Source organism: Crinia signifera, chromosome 7 (assembly GCF_055691185.1).
Source record: "Crinia signifera chromosome 7, ASM5569118v1, whole genome shotgun sequence".
Taxonomy (NCBI): Eukaryota; Metazoa; Chordata; class Amphibia; order Anura; family Myobatrachidae; genus Crinia; species Crinia signifera.
Window position 1 is genome coordinate 153,278,155 of NC_139223.1, and position 14,081 is coordinate 153,292,235.

The following is a 14,081-nucleotide window of genomic DNA, read 5'->3' on the forward strand; positions in this document are numbered from 1 at the left end:
TGTGGTGCCATATAAATAAAGACTTGTAATGAAAAGACAATGCTTTCTGATGAAGACGCATACACTGTCTCGTTAATCTCCCTAAAACGGCCATTTGTTTAATGCTACATTAGTCTTCACCAAGTACAGGTATTTATGTTTATAATTTTGGCTTCAAAAGTGCAGTTAGCAATAGTTGTGTTGAAAAGAGATGGCACCTGTTCTATATAATCGCTAATAATTGTGTAGCTACCCACTCATTCTCCGCTGTAGCTGTAAAACGGTTTTGTTCTGTACAAACCCAAAAACACAATAGTGCCTAATTATTTCTTCCTGCTGATGCTGTAATATAACACTCTAGAAAAAGACATAAAACAAAAGCCAAATAAACAATCAAATAAAAATAAGTAAGTTTGATCACTTGACAAACGAGACGCCTGCTTTTCAAACTACAATCATATATGTGATATTAGCTCAAAGCCCTTATCTGAATACATTAATTCAGAACAATATACAGACGTTACAGGGCTGCTTAGCAAACAGATTCTCATTCTTGATTGGTCAAGTTTCACCCACTTTAGCAGGGATGGGGAACCTTCGGCCCTCCAGTTTTTGAACTACACATCCCAGTATGCCCTGCAACAGTCCATAGCAAAACTGTAGCAAGGCATGCTGGGATGTGTAGTTCCCCATCCCTGCACTATCCGGTAGGTAACAGCTGTAAATGAGATGGAGTCCACTCTTGGTGTCTACTAGCTAAATTGTTTCCATAGTGTATGTTATGTGCATATGACACTGATTTTTGAAAGGTGTTGGGTTATATTCAATGCCAAACAGGCGAGCTATGATGGCGAGCAGTGCCTATTGCTCGCTATCCTAGCCCACCCTTAATATTCAATTCAACCCCTGCACTTGCTGTTTCTAAAAAGCGAGGTGGAAACGGCGAGTGCGGCTGTCAAAACTGCAAGGCTCGTGGCTATATGCAGCGGGCAGGCCGCAATAGAGCGAACCTCTCCGTCTGGGGGAATACTCGCCGTTCCCTGACAGTGAGTATTTCCCGAGAACATAGAATAGGGAGAGCGGCCGGTAAAACGGAGAGGATGGCTTATCGGCGATCCTCTCTGAAAACAAGCCATCCTCCCCATGAAAACCTTCTAGCCGGTCGCATTGAATATACCCCATTGAGTAGCTGATATGCAAAGGCCAAAAATACGTTATTACCGTATTCTGACCATCCACTATAACTATGTATGTATTTAAATTCATGTGTATTTATTTGCAGTTTATTATATAGCGCAGTAGATTCTGATGCACTTTACAATAGTAGACATTGATCAAACAAACTGGGTAACAGACAGACTTGGAGGTAAGAGGGCCCTCGTACATCTATCTGTTATGCAGTGGAAGCCATGGGTAGTAGTGGTATGCCATACCAGTACTACTATATACATCAGGTATGAGGAACCTTTTGGCCCTCCAGCTGTTGCTGAACTACACATCCCAGCATGCACTGCTACAGTTTTGCTATTTGGCCATGCTCAAACTGTAGCAAAGCATTCTGGGATGTGTAGTTCAACAGATGGAGATCCAAAGGTTCTCCATCCCTGAAATACATATTTGTTAGAGTACAGGCACATCCCGCTATGGTGCTGTTCCGTTTTTTGAGATTATGTATTGCCAATAGTTTTCTTAAGCAAATGATAAAAATATAAATAGTCAAATTTTAATAAGGATTCTGTACTAAAATGTTTCTATTTTATGTTTCGCTTCTTTGTTTAACCCTATCATTGGGCATATATAAATTATAATAAAGATACACGCATCTTATGCAATAACATAACTTGATGAAGCTTCATTTTAATACTAATCTAATACAGATTTTTTTTCATTAACTTTATTTTGAGGGAGGAAGAGTGGACCGACCAACTGTTTCCCATTTTGTCTGTTTCATTTTTAGACATATTTTATCAGTAGGTAGCACCAAGTGCTTGTTATACCATACCCATACATAGATTTGACCCCTTTATAAAAATTCTTGAAGTGGGAATCCTTTTCCCATGACATTCTACAGATATACAAGTGGTCTAGGTACATGAACTGTTGGTTAGACCTTGAGGACCAGTTTGGCCACTCTTGTCCTAGGTTTTTTTTTTGATTAGATGAACTTGTTAAGCTAACAATAAACACAGTTGTCGGTGCTAATACATGTACCGCTTTCACATCTGACCCATTTCTACTGAACCGGTGGCACAGGATGATCTCTGCTTAACCCTTCTTATATCCCGTGTTGTATTGCTTGGTTGGTTGACCTGGGTTATTCCGTTTGGTGCTTTCACACTGTACCTCAATCCTGGTTGACCCGGCAATAATCCGGTTTATAGATGTCGTGTGAAAGGGGCAAAATGAGTATGAAATATACTGTCCTGTCTATCTTTTGTGTGGGACCGCACATTGTAGTTGTCAGGGGCCACACACTGAGTAATCTGTGCTTTTGCAATCTAGTCAGATTGCTTAAAAATGGTGTTAAAATCGCCCTTAAGAGCCTGAATGAAAGTGCACCTGTCATTTGTCATACACGAAGTCGGCCGCTCATGCACATATTGTGACTCTACGGGGCAGTTGTATTAGAATACAATTGCGGCACTTATCACGCCGCTATAATACTTCCTGATGCGCTGTCTCCTTTCCCACGGCCTGCTCGACGGTGCATGCACGGGATCTCGCTTCTCATGTGAGATCCCCAGGGCAGCCCACAGCTAACAGCAGGGACAGCGCTGTCCCTGCTGTTTAGATAGGGCTCTGCCAGCCTGCTGCTGGCGAAGCCAAAAGCGGCATCATGCGGAACGGTCAGCAATGCTGACCGGTCATACATTCAGCCTGCTATCATTAAGGTAGTAGCGCCGATATTTACCGCATCCCGGCTCCGTCATACATGGGGGAGAAGCGGTATCAGTGTTGATAACGTGCGATGATACCCCTTCTCCCCCATAACAATCTTTCATACATCTGCCCCTTTGGTAGATACGGAGTTGGCAACATCGCTACGTACTGACCTGCAACTTCATGTACTTTTGACTTATTTATACATGTTTGTATTAGTTGATTAGTCTGTCTCCTGCACCAGTTGTAGGAACAGTGCGAATAGTTTTACTGGCATTTTCATGGATGGATGTTCGCAGCACATTCTTAGAACCCTTTCAGATTGCACATATATAATATCATATTGATATCAAAACTGCCAGTTTTTTACATGAATAGATTGTAATGGGTTCCAATTTATTCAATGCTAACCATTTTTTTTCCCTCGGTTGGTCGAAATGTTCTGATCTGCTGAAAACCAGGTGGATTGATGAAATAGCCACTAATCCACCTGCTTTTGACTAAAACACAGCCAAAAAATGAAAGGTTTTGGCCATGTTTCCGGCAATCTCAATCTGACTTGAAAAGATACCAGATTGGGGCAGGGATGACAGCACCGGGTTAGCAGCAGCAGTTTACACAGTGTCGTCCACCGACTCCCGTACCCGCCGGACCGGGTGAAAGCAGCTCACCCAGTCATGTCCCGGCTCCCGCTGCCTCCTGCCACCGTACTCACCTGGTCCCAGCGCCGGTCAGGTGAGCATCAATCGGCAGCCAAAGCCGACATCTGGGTTTGGCCGCTGCAGAATATTGGATGCCAGATCCATCGCGGCAAAAAGAATTTCGGAATGGATCAGACATCAATTATTATACCCCATAACCTGTGTAGATGCCGGGTCGAGGTGCAGTCTGTATGCTCAAACTGAATAACTTGGGTTGACCAAACCCGATTATAAGAAGGGTTAAACCTGGGTCACCCTGTGTATAAGGGGCGAGCTGAATTTAATGTGAAAGGGTCCGACCCAGCTTAGCGATCTGAAATCGGTAAAAGAGATGCGTCTGACTCTGTTTAGCAGTGGAGATCTATGTTTATTTCTGTGTATGCTGTATGGATGTTTGCAACTTTAAACCAGACTCTAAAAGGTATTTCAGGTGTCATTTTGTTGTGGCTTATCCGTGTGGTGGCACTGATGGTGGTTGTGGTATATGGTATTTATAGCTGTACTCCTATGAGCATTCAAATACCTATATTAAGTAGAGATTTTTGTGCTTTTAAAGACAGTCACAAAATAACAAGAGAGATTCAGATTTGTTCTACTTACTATCTGGTGTGTTTGCTTACCCTAGGGATACTCTTTAGCAAAAAAAAAAACAAAAAAAACATTCCACAGGAAAGGATATGCAAGCCCTCTCAGCTCGTAAAAGTGCATAGAAAGCTCCAGGATTTCTACTTTTGGACTATGTCAGCATCTTGGAAAACTGCCTGGAAAGTATTACAAATGGAGTTTTGTGTTTCCCCTCACTCAATTTATGGGGTAGAAGAGGAGTTGAAGGTGTTTGAAGCGCAGTGTTCCAGTAGATATATTATGTGTTACCAGACATGGTGCTTGGATGGGCAAGTGACAGTTCAGCTTAGCCCTGGTTGCCGGAAATTGGGTTGTTTTCTCAAGACTCCTATATTTTGATATCGGTGTTAAGACCAATTGTAATTTATCATATTACCGTACAAGGGAATGGAAAGGGTCATGGCATAAAAGAAGTCTAGTATGGGATAAGGGCTGACTGAGTCCAGGGGTGAAATTTAATAGAATGAGAGATTTGGTTAGAAATCTCCAGTCTTTTTAAAGCGTCAATTATTTAAAAGGCAAAATCGAACTGGTTTTGCAGTGTAAATGACTGCCGCTTTAAAAGGACTGGAGACTTCTTACCAAATCTCTCACTTTCTGAATCTCTCATCCTATTAAAGTTCCCCCCTCTTCTTGGATAGGATGGAACCTTCACAATATACAAATATGGCAACAAATTTCAGGTGAAGCAATTTTATACTTGGCTTTTTTTTTGGGGGGGGGGGGGGGGGGGCGCGCGCATCTTTAATAGACTTTCCTTGTACTGTGTTGGTAACCCTAAAGGCATAGATCAAGCTTCCTAATTTGTAGATCTCTCAATTAAAATAAACTATTAAGCAGCCCATACACGCCCAGATGCGGGCGTGCGTTGTGGGCTTCAATAGCAGGGATCGCATTGCATTGCCTGTGCATGCCATGCGTTATGCATGCATTGCAATGTGATGAAAACTATGTGCAAGCACATACTTTTTGTACTGTGCGATGAGGTGCCGCGGGAGCGCGCACCTCAAAGCACAGAACACACAGCCTGGCATCGCAGCGTGTATGGGCTGCTTTAAAGTTTTAGAAATCAACTGGAACACCACCTGATGTTTTCACTCATGCCTGATTGAGATATGAGCAAATGCTGAGTGGGTACTACCTTAACTCCATATTTGCATTACACGAGGAACCAGTGAAGAGATTTCATCTGCTTTCTAGATGTATGTTACGCTGGGTTTAATAACTGGTATCTCAGTGATGACTACTGCTGCTTTGCAAACTGTTGAGCTGGCAACTACATGTGAGATTCGGGGTTCTCCAGTAAAGGTTTTTATTGTAACCAGTCAGATTGTGCAATGAATCTCCAAGCGTATGGCCAGCTTAAGTGTGATGTCACTGATTGCCAGCAGAGATTGGAAATTAGTACAGAAATCTACAATGCTGTAAAGAACTCAAGACCGCATCTTCTTGCCATTACTTTGTCCATTAATTCCACTCATTCCTTGTCTGCTGGTGCAACAAGACAAATGTGGATCGCTATCACATTGCTTTATGAAAATCTCATCAAATCTCTTAACGCCCTTCCCTACCCCCCCCCCCCAATTTTTTTTCTTTAAGAAGTAAAATAGAACGTGTGTGGGTGTAGAGGGGGGGTGGGTAATTGCTGTCGTATGATGGAATTCGACTACTTGTAATCGGAATTCGGTGCCATAATATCTTCAAAAGGTTTTTCTCCTTTTTAGAATGTCTGGATTGCATCAGATCAAGATTTAGACTCCGTTGGCTAATCAGACCTAAATTTTATAATTATGGGCTTTCATTACTATGTTGACTGCCTCACCAGATACAAAGTATCATAACATAATTGAAAGGTAGACAAAAACCTAGTTTAATAAAGGGTTTATCTATAGCTTTAAATTCCTGAATAGTTGTTGAACTTCTTTACTCACTACGGTAAAATTTTTATTACTTTCTGTTCCTGAGCAATGTTTTAGAAAACCTGAGACAACATTACTTCTAAAGTATTTCAGACAACTAAAGTTTTTTATTTTGCTAATGTAATGGGAAGCTAAATAGGAAATGTTGTTCTAGTTCATAACGCTTATATGAACTCGTGCAGTGATCAAGCAGATGGTCCTGTTATTATATTTATCATTTGTAATAGGTTTCCTTGTTTTTATGAGATATTGTACTACTGTACAGTGCTGGAAAACACTTGTGGCGCCTTTATAAATAAATTATTAATAATAATAATATCGCTTAAAGAAAATTTGTTGCATGAAACTAATTTTCAGGCTGACCTAGCAGTAACCATAATATTGATGTTTCGCTTCATGAGAAGTTAATTTCATTTAAAATAACCAGAGTGTGCATTCGGAATGGTTGGACGAAGGTGTGCAGGAAAATGAGTAATATTTGTCTAATTTATTAAGCAGCGAAGGTGTGAGCCAAACATCCAGCCCAGCACCTCATACTGAATGGACTTCCCCATCAGGGTCTGTTCTGTTTTACAGCAGTGCACATTCTTTCCTCTATGGCAGTGATTTTCAACCTTTTTACCTTACGGACACTAAATAAGATTTTAAAATTGCCAAGGCACACCATGTGATCCCCACAGGGCAAAACACATTGGCCCCCACAGGAAAAAAACAAACCTATTGCCCCCCATATAAAAAACAATCACACTGGTCCCCACAGGTAACACAAATAAAACACATTGGCCCTTTAAATGAAAAGAAGAGACCAGTAAATAACACTTGAACTGGTGATGGATATAAACTAGTTTGGACATCTCTAGATCTGGGGGCACACTTGAGAACAGCTCAAGGCACATTAGTGTGCCACGGCACAGTGGTTGATAAACACTGCTCTATGGGGACCTCTGGGCATGCAACATCCTTTCATCCCTGGCTTCAGAGTTTGGTATATAGGAGGAACTCTTGCAAGTTCCAAAACCAGGTTGACTTAGGAAACCGTAAGCTCTATATTGATAGAACTGTGAAAAGCACCTCACCACTTACGCATTGTACCTAGAAACATTTCCAGGGCTGTTTCAGGCCTGCTCATACCTCCAGCCTGACATACCGAGCTATAGAACGTGGAGGATGGCTTCTGATGGCGGCCTGACAGCAGGACGTCTGGTTTGGAGCAGGTCCAAGACTACAGTTGATGGGCTGTGGTCAGGGTTTGGTGACTCTTAAGCCCTATTTGTCTTGTATGGGCATTTGGACACAAAAATATGGTAGACCAGATTTATCTCAGGAGATAAATGTCAATATATGTCTAAAATGACGGAGATGGTCTCTAGCTCCTAAAATGTCATGATGGATGGAACGAGGGCTGAATGCAATACCTCGTCTTAATGCATGGGGGCCTTAAGAGTTCAGGCTTCTGCAGCAGATGAATCTCTTTAGTTACAGGAATGTCATGGAGTGGTCACAAGCCTTTTTTTTTTACCTTCCCTGGGCCACAGCTGGAGAGGCTTGCTAAGGTGTAAACAGAGGCTAAAGCCCCATACACAGGGGACAGCGAGTTCCCCGTGCTGAACGAGCGAGCTTACCTAAGCACATATGCCATGCACCTGTGATGTGTGCGGAGGGATCTGTGTGGAAGTGTTTTGCACGAACTGTCTATCCCTGTTGGCGATGCCGGTGCACTTAACCACACATCGCCATCAGTATAGGGGGTATAAACCGGGCAATATGTGCTTCATTTCTAAGCGATCAAGTCGGATCACTTAGAAATAGGGCTTAAATTGTCCCATGTGTTGCTTTGAATGGTTGCATGCTTTTGAGTTGGAGGCAATTTTGGGCGGCATCTGAGCCGGTAGAAATGTTCAGACTCTGCTGTAGGGCTTGCACAGTAATGTCATTTTTAAAAGCCTGTTGGCAGGGGACAACTTTATTATAATTGGCATGTCTTGTTAAGCTGGCCATACATCTACAGATTGATTGTCAGATTGGTTGGAACAAAAACCTGGTAATATCTGAAATGACAGTTTGTCAGTTTTCCCGTATTTCCAAACAAATGGTCAACGGTCATTTGCTCTCATCCATTACCAGGTTTCCGTTCCAACCAGCCAGATCTGACAATAAATTTGTAGATGTATGACCAGCTTCAGTGTTTCTTCAATTTATATTTTAATTTAGTTTTGCTTCTGTTAAAATACAAATACATAGCTGGCATATTTTCTTATTTGAATTTTAACCATGTGGCCAAATTGGACGTTGCATCTTTCTCCTAGAACTTGTGGGGCTCATCGCCCTATATTCCCTAACATTGTCTCCAAGGTAGAGATTAGTGGCCTTTTAGGGGTCGATTTAGCAATTGCATTGATCTCAATGGACATATTGGGGGCTTGCAAAACTTTTGAAAGTTTTGACTATAGTTTTGAAATAGTTTTGACTATCACATAAGGAACCTACAGACTTACTGCATGTTTCCTTGCGTGTTGATTATGACATTGTTTCCCAGTTCTTTATTTTTATTGTAAGTTTTATATTGCAGTTAATGTATGAAAAGAAATTTATTTTTTTCCTCTGCTTTCGTTTAGCTGAGAACTTTCTGCCATGTTGTATAATTTTTATAACTCTGCTTTATGTTGTTATAGTTGAAAAATGTGTTCTAATACAAGACTGTATGCATGCATGCCCAATTTGAAATTGTTTTTTAATTCACACAGCATTCAAGATGACTACCGCGGACAGAGTTGTCTAGACAGAAACAGCCCTCAGTGATTAAGCATAAGCAGTGTTTGTTCAGGTGAATTTTACAGTGTAATTATTTGCTTATATGGGAGCTTGACTATTGGAAAGCAGTGTTTTCAGATGGTTTTTATCTCAGTGTGTCTGGGGTATGGTTTTCCTCTTATTGATTCTCATGATCTGCGGTCTATGATAAAAGGCTTACTTAAATGACACTGGAGACAGCTGTCTATCTCCCCTGAACATATCTGCATTTGTTTAATGGCGCCAGAAGCTCCCCCTCTTCCTTATTACTGTCACCGAATATCGGTAGGATTTGTTAAATGCAGGGAAGGACAAAATTAAGTCTAGACCTCTCCATTTTATCGCTTTTAAAGCTTAGAGAATCTGGGCCCTAGTATGCTACTTTAGGAGTGCATGTTGCTAGTGTCTGCAGTATATAATACTGTAAGGCTGGGCTAACCAAACCTGTCCAAGATCTACCAACAGTTTTTCAGGCCACCCATGGATCTATATTAGGAATGAATGTAGCTTGTTTGAAAATGTGACAGTTAGTAATGACTGCAGCTGTGCACCAGTTAGGCAGGGTTGCCGACCCTCCCGAAATTTCCGGGAGTCTCCCGAAAATCGGGGCTCCCTCCCGGCCCCCCGGAAGGGTGGGCAACCCTCCCGGATTCAGGGGGGACCCCCGCTGACCTCCGGATCGCGGCATTTAAATGCCGCAATCCTCGGGTCTCAGAGGAGGGGGCGGAGCTAAAATGTCACAATCGCGTCATTTTAGCCCCGCCCCCTCCACGGAGATCCATGAATTCGCCTGTTTACCAGTATGGGGGCGGGGCTTAGTGATGTCACTCTTAAGCCCCGCCCCCTGAACGGCTACTGAATCTCTCCTCTCCGGGCTTCTCCCGGAGAGGAGAATTAGAAAGTCGGCAACCCTGCAGTTAGGTGATCTGGAACATGTGACGCTTAGTAATGACTACACCTGTGCACCAACTAGGTGATCTGGGACATGTGACCGTTTGTAATGACTACAACTGTGCACCAGCTAGGTGATTTGGAAAACATGAAACGTTGATGGATCTTGAGGACCGGTTTGGCCAGCCCTGCTGTAAGGTGTTTCCCACCTATTCAAAGGCTCCCACTGCTAGATAGATGCGACAGACCTAGAGCTGTAGAGACTGATGTCTTGTCCTTTAGGACAGTATGGATCGAGGAGGGGGAGTGCTTATGGTTGGGGGTTGGGATGAACCTTAGTGGGGTCGGGTGAGAGATGGGATCTATAAATAGATCTGCTAATATATTGTCAGGTCAGAGGAAGTTCTTCTACTGTGATACTATAGGGACACAGGTGTTCTGGGCGGAGGATTGTCTCTTGCACAAACACCATAAGCATTGAAGTATGCAAGGTTGATTTGTATGAGATGGTATTGGTGCATTAAATAATGCTATAGTATCAATAGGTGAGCCATTTCATAGACCCTGACTGCTAATTATTTTACTATAGAACTCCAGTTTAAGCTTATTGCATGCAGTCAGCTAACATTAAATCCTGTTGTATACTTTATCGCACACCCACTGGATATACAGACTTGTGTATTTTTTTTTTTATTGTTGATCTAAACCATGAGTCAGCTGAAACGATTAATCTGTAGTTTATTCATTATTTTTCCTGTTGACTTTAGTCTGGTAATTTTTTTTTTTTTTTTTTGTTTAAGGTTTGCCGCATTGTTTATGGGCTTTATAGTCTGCTTGATAAGGATAGCGTAATTGAGACTGCTTGTCTTAACAAGAAAATAGTGAGTCAGTAAGTGGCACTCTCTGCACAGTCTCCGCAACCCATGGAACAATGCTGCGTTCATTAGCTATGACATAGACTATGTGCTAAGTGTGGAATACAACCGCAGCTCTGCAAGGGCAGCAATATTAAATGTGCTATATGTTCTTTAATTGATGTCTTAACCTATATAGTGTTCATTCTAGCACCCGCCATATTTGAAAACCCATGCAGTTCCTCTTCCCATAGGGGTGTCGCTGTCTGCTGTAGTGCTTCTAGCAGTGTGGTCTGTATATCAGCACTGATATGCAAACCAGACCTGTGCTAGAAACACCACAGCAAACAGCGACACCTAAGGCAGGGAACAGGAACTGCATGGGTTTTCAAATATGGCGGGTGCTAGAATGAACACTACCTATATCTTGCAGTTACTTGTTTTGCCTACACCAGTAATGTAGCCTTGCTCTGAGTATCTGAGTGAACTTATGTATACCTAAATGGCTTTATGTGAAAGCTCATTTTCCGATGTGCATGGGAAAAGGTATGAAGAACGTAGCTATGTCTAGGAGATTTCTTGTTGGTGTTCCATGCAGGCTTCCTTATAAGGGCCAATCAAAGAGCTTCAATGAGCCACAGAGCAGAGCTGCCCATCATGGTAGTCACAACCTCCCTTCTTGGCCTGTGTACCAACTCTATGGTATATAAGGAAAATGCAGTGATATTGTCTATATATAGTAACCAAACATATTCTGTATACCATTGCACTATTTAATCCTACAAAATGAGCTTACGTCTGCAAAAAAGGAACCGGTTTGAGCACTCAAACAGGACATTTGCGGTTTGCCCATTATTTTGTGCTGATAATTAAGGTTGAGTTTAGCCAAGCATAAAGGCTAAACCTGACCAAACCGAAAAACATTAATCACCGCACTGAGGTCATGAGTCCGGTTCCATCGTGGTCTGAACTGTGCAGATTTGATATATTCTCCCCGTGGTTGCGTGCGTTTCCTCTGGGTACACCGGTTTCCTCCCACAATCCAAAAATATACTGATAGGGTACTTGGTGCCCAACAAAATGAATGCGTGTACATGGGGTAGGGAATATAAATTGTAAGCTCCACTGGGGCAGGGACTGATGTAAATGTTCAAATATTCTCTGTAGAGCTCTGCGGAATATGTGTGCGCCATATAAATAACTGATGATGATAATTGCATATCACCTGTGATCTCCAGTCGCTTTAGACTGGAGATTGGGTCTTATGACAATTGAATAAAGTCCATTGAGGCAAAATGGATTTGGTCTCAAAGTATCAGCCTACAATGTCTGCTTGCAGTGATGGTATTCTGAATTCTTTTTTTATGAGTAAGAACACATGCACGTGCTTTCATAACTGTGCACTTTATACAAAGGTGTTTATTGTGCATTAAAATGCTTGCTTAAGGTTCGTACTATAACCTACTGGGGAAATTTTCTTGGTAAATAACCTTGTTAGTCATTTTCAGTAACAATTTAAGCGACTGTAGATGTGCATTTTGTTAACATGATGATTTGTCATCTGTGTGATATCATGCAACACACAGAAAATGTAAGTACAAGTTACATCCACATGAAGCAGGGCTGTTTTGTGACCTGATCCTATATTGGGAATCTAATATACAAGGAAGGCTAATTCAGGTCATTGAGGTCATTGCTCTGCTGGGCAGTTCTGGCTGGAAAGTCGGTTCTGTGCCTTTCTATCCAAATCTGTACACAAAGAGGGGAACACCGTTAGGTGCACGTGTGTTCCCACAGGACGAGTTCATGACAAATTTGCAGTGCCGATTTTTAATCTGCACTTCATTCCAAACTCTCATAAACTTTAAGTTTGCCTGTTTTTTTTTTTGTCCGTACCCCCCCACCTGAGGACAGGTGACAAGGTATGGGAAATCTTTTTATTTTTCATCACATGCATCAGAACCCATTGGACACCCTCCCTGATGATGAATAATTAGGCATTTTGAACCTGCCAATTAGCTTAATTGGACCAATAATTGTCCTTGTTGGGTTAAAAGGCCAAAAAGTACTGGCAAATCATCTTTTGTTACTTTAAGTTTGGGGTGCATAAAATATTTCAATGTAAAAATTAGCTTTTTATATTTTTTTAAATGAGGAGCCTCAAATAAAAAATAAAATAAAAACCTGTTTGCTTTTTTCGCAAAATTTGTAAGGGTAGTGTGAATTGTCATTTCTGAAGTGAGCGCATCTCTGGTGTGTGTGTGTGTGTGTGTGTGTGTGTGTGTGTGTGTGTGTGTGTGTTGTGGACATGTGCATGTTTAACACCTTTTTCAAACTTGCACCTAATTAAATTCTCCCCAAATACTTTATATAAATCCGCAGACCAGCAGTGGCTGTAGTGCTAATCATGTAGTACAGATGGGGCTTGCTTGGCATATATATATTACATACATGATCACATGTAGGTTTATATGTGCTTGATAGTTCCCCAGGGATTAGCAGCATTGAATGTTGAGCAGCAGAATCAGGATACTTAACACAGGGTTGCCTACCTGACCCTCTCCTTACGGGCGGGATGTATTAACATAAATCGGCACCCCTCGCCACGCCTCCGCCGCGATGCCAGCGAATATTTACTAACATATGCGGCTGGCATCGCGGTGCGGTGACTGAGGCCCTCAGCGATACCTGTAATATGGTTTGCGGGGGGACTCCGTCACTTCCTGGGCTCTGTGGTGTCCCCAGCACAGAGGACAGGGGAGGGGGTGCGGGCGATCAGTGGGCGGTGATAGAAGCCCATAGGCTTCTATAGGGTATCGCCACCGAAGACGGTGTGGCCGGGTTTTAGTAAATTTGAAAATGCAGTAAAACAGGGATTTTACCGCATTTTCGTCATAGTACATCCTGCCCTCAGGGAGAAAATGCTCTGTTCCTGGACTTCCCTGGTGTAATGTATGATTGCCATCACCTGTGGGGAGCTAGGTAATTTATAAGAAAGGTGTTTTACCACAGGTGCTGGCAATCATACATTACCAGGGAAGTCCAGTAACAGAGCATTTCTCCCTGAAGGAGATGGTCAGGCAGGCAACCCTGACTTAACACCCTCTTAACTCCACCACTGGACACCTGTGAAACTATCCAGTGGGAGTCCAGAGGTGGATTTAGGGTACTTGTGTAGCTTCACTGCGCCACGTTGTTAGTGTAGGCCAACATCAGCGTAGTGTCCCCGCGGCAGCTGGTAACAGCCAGATCCCCTGTGCTGGGAGAGGCGCTCAATCTGCATGGGACACACGAGCGTCTCATACGCAAGTGCATCTCAGTAAATTGTGCGGCAGAGTACGGCAACCCTGCCCGTGTCGGCTTCAGGGAGACAGTCAGGGTTAGGGGTTCGTGTGCGTCTCGTGCACAAAGGGCTGGTGAGGGCGCAAGTGCGTCTCATGCAC

At 42.6% G+C, this 14,081-nt stretch overlaps 1 protein-coding gene across 2 annotated transcripts in view; it reads left to right on the top strand.

Annotated features, from left to right (window-relative positions):
- The window catches only part of ACVR1 (activin A receptor type 1), a 76,358-nt gene that overhangs the window by 5,001 nt on the left and 57,276 nt on the right, over positions 1-14,081 (top strand). Inside the window, exon 2 of one of the 2 annotated variants that reach the window (XM_083154020.1) lies at positions 8,848-8,927. The exons of the other annotated variant lie outside the window; for it this stretch is intronic. The gene's annotated coding sequence lies outside the window, so the exon portion shown is untranslated. The remainder of the gene's footprint in view (positions 1-8,847; positions 8,928-14,081) is intronic. 2 annotated transcript variants of the gene reach the window in all.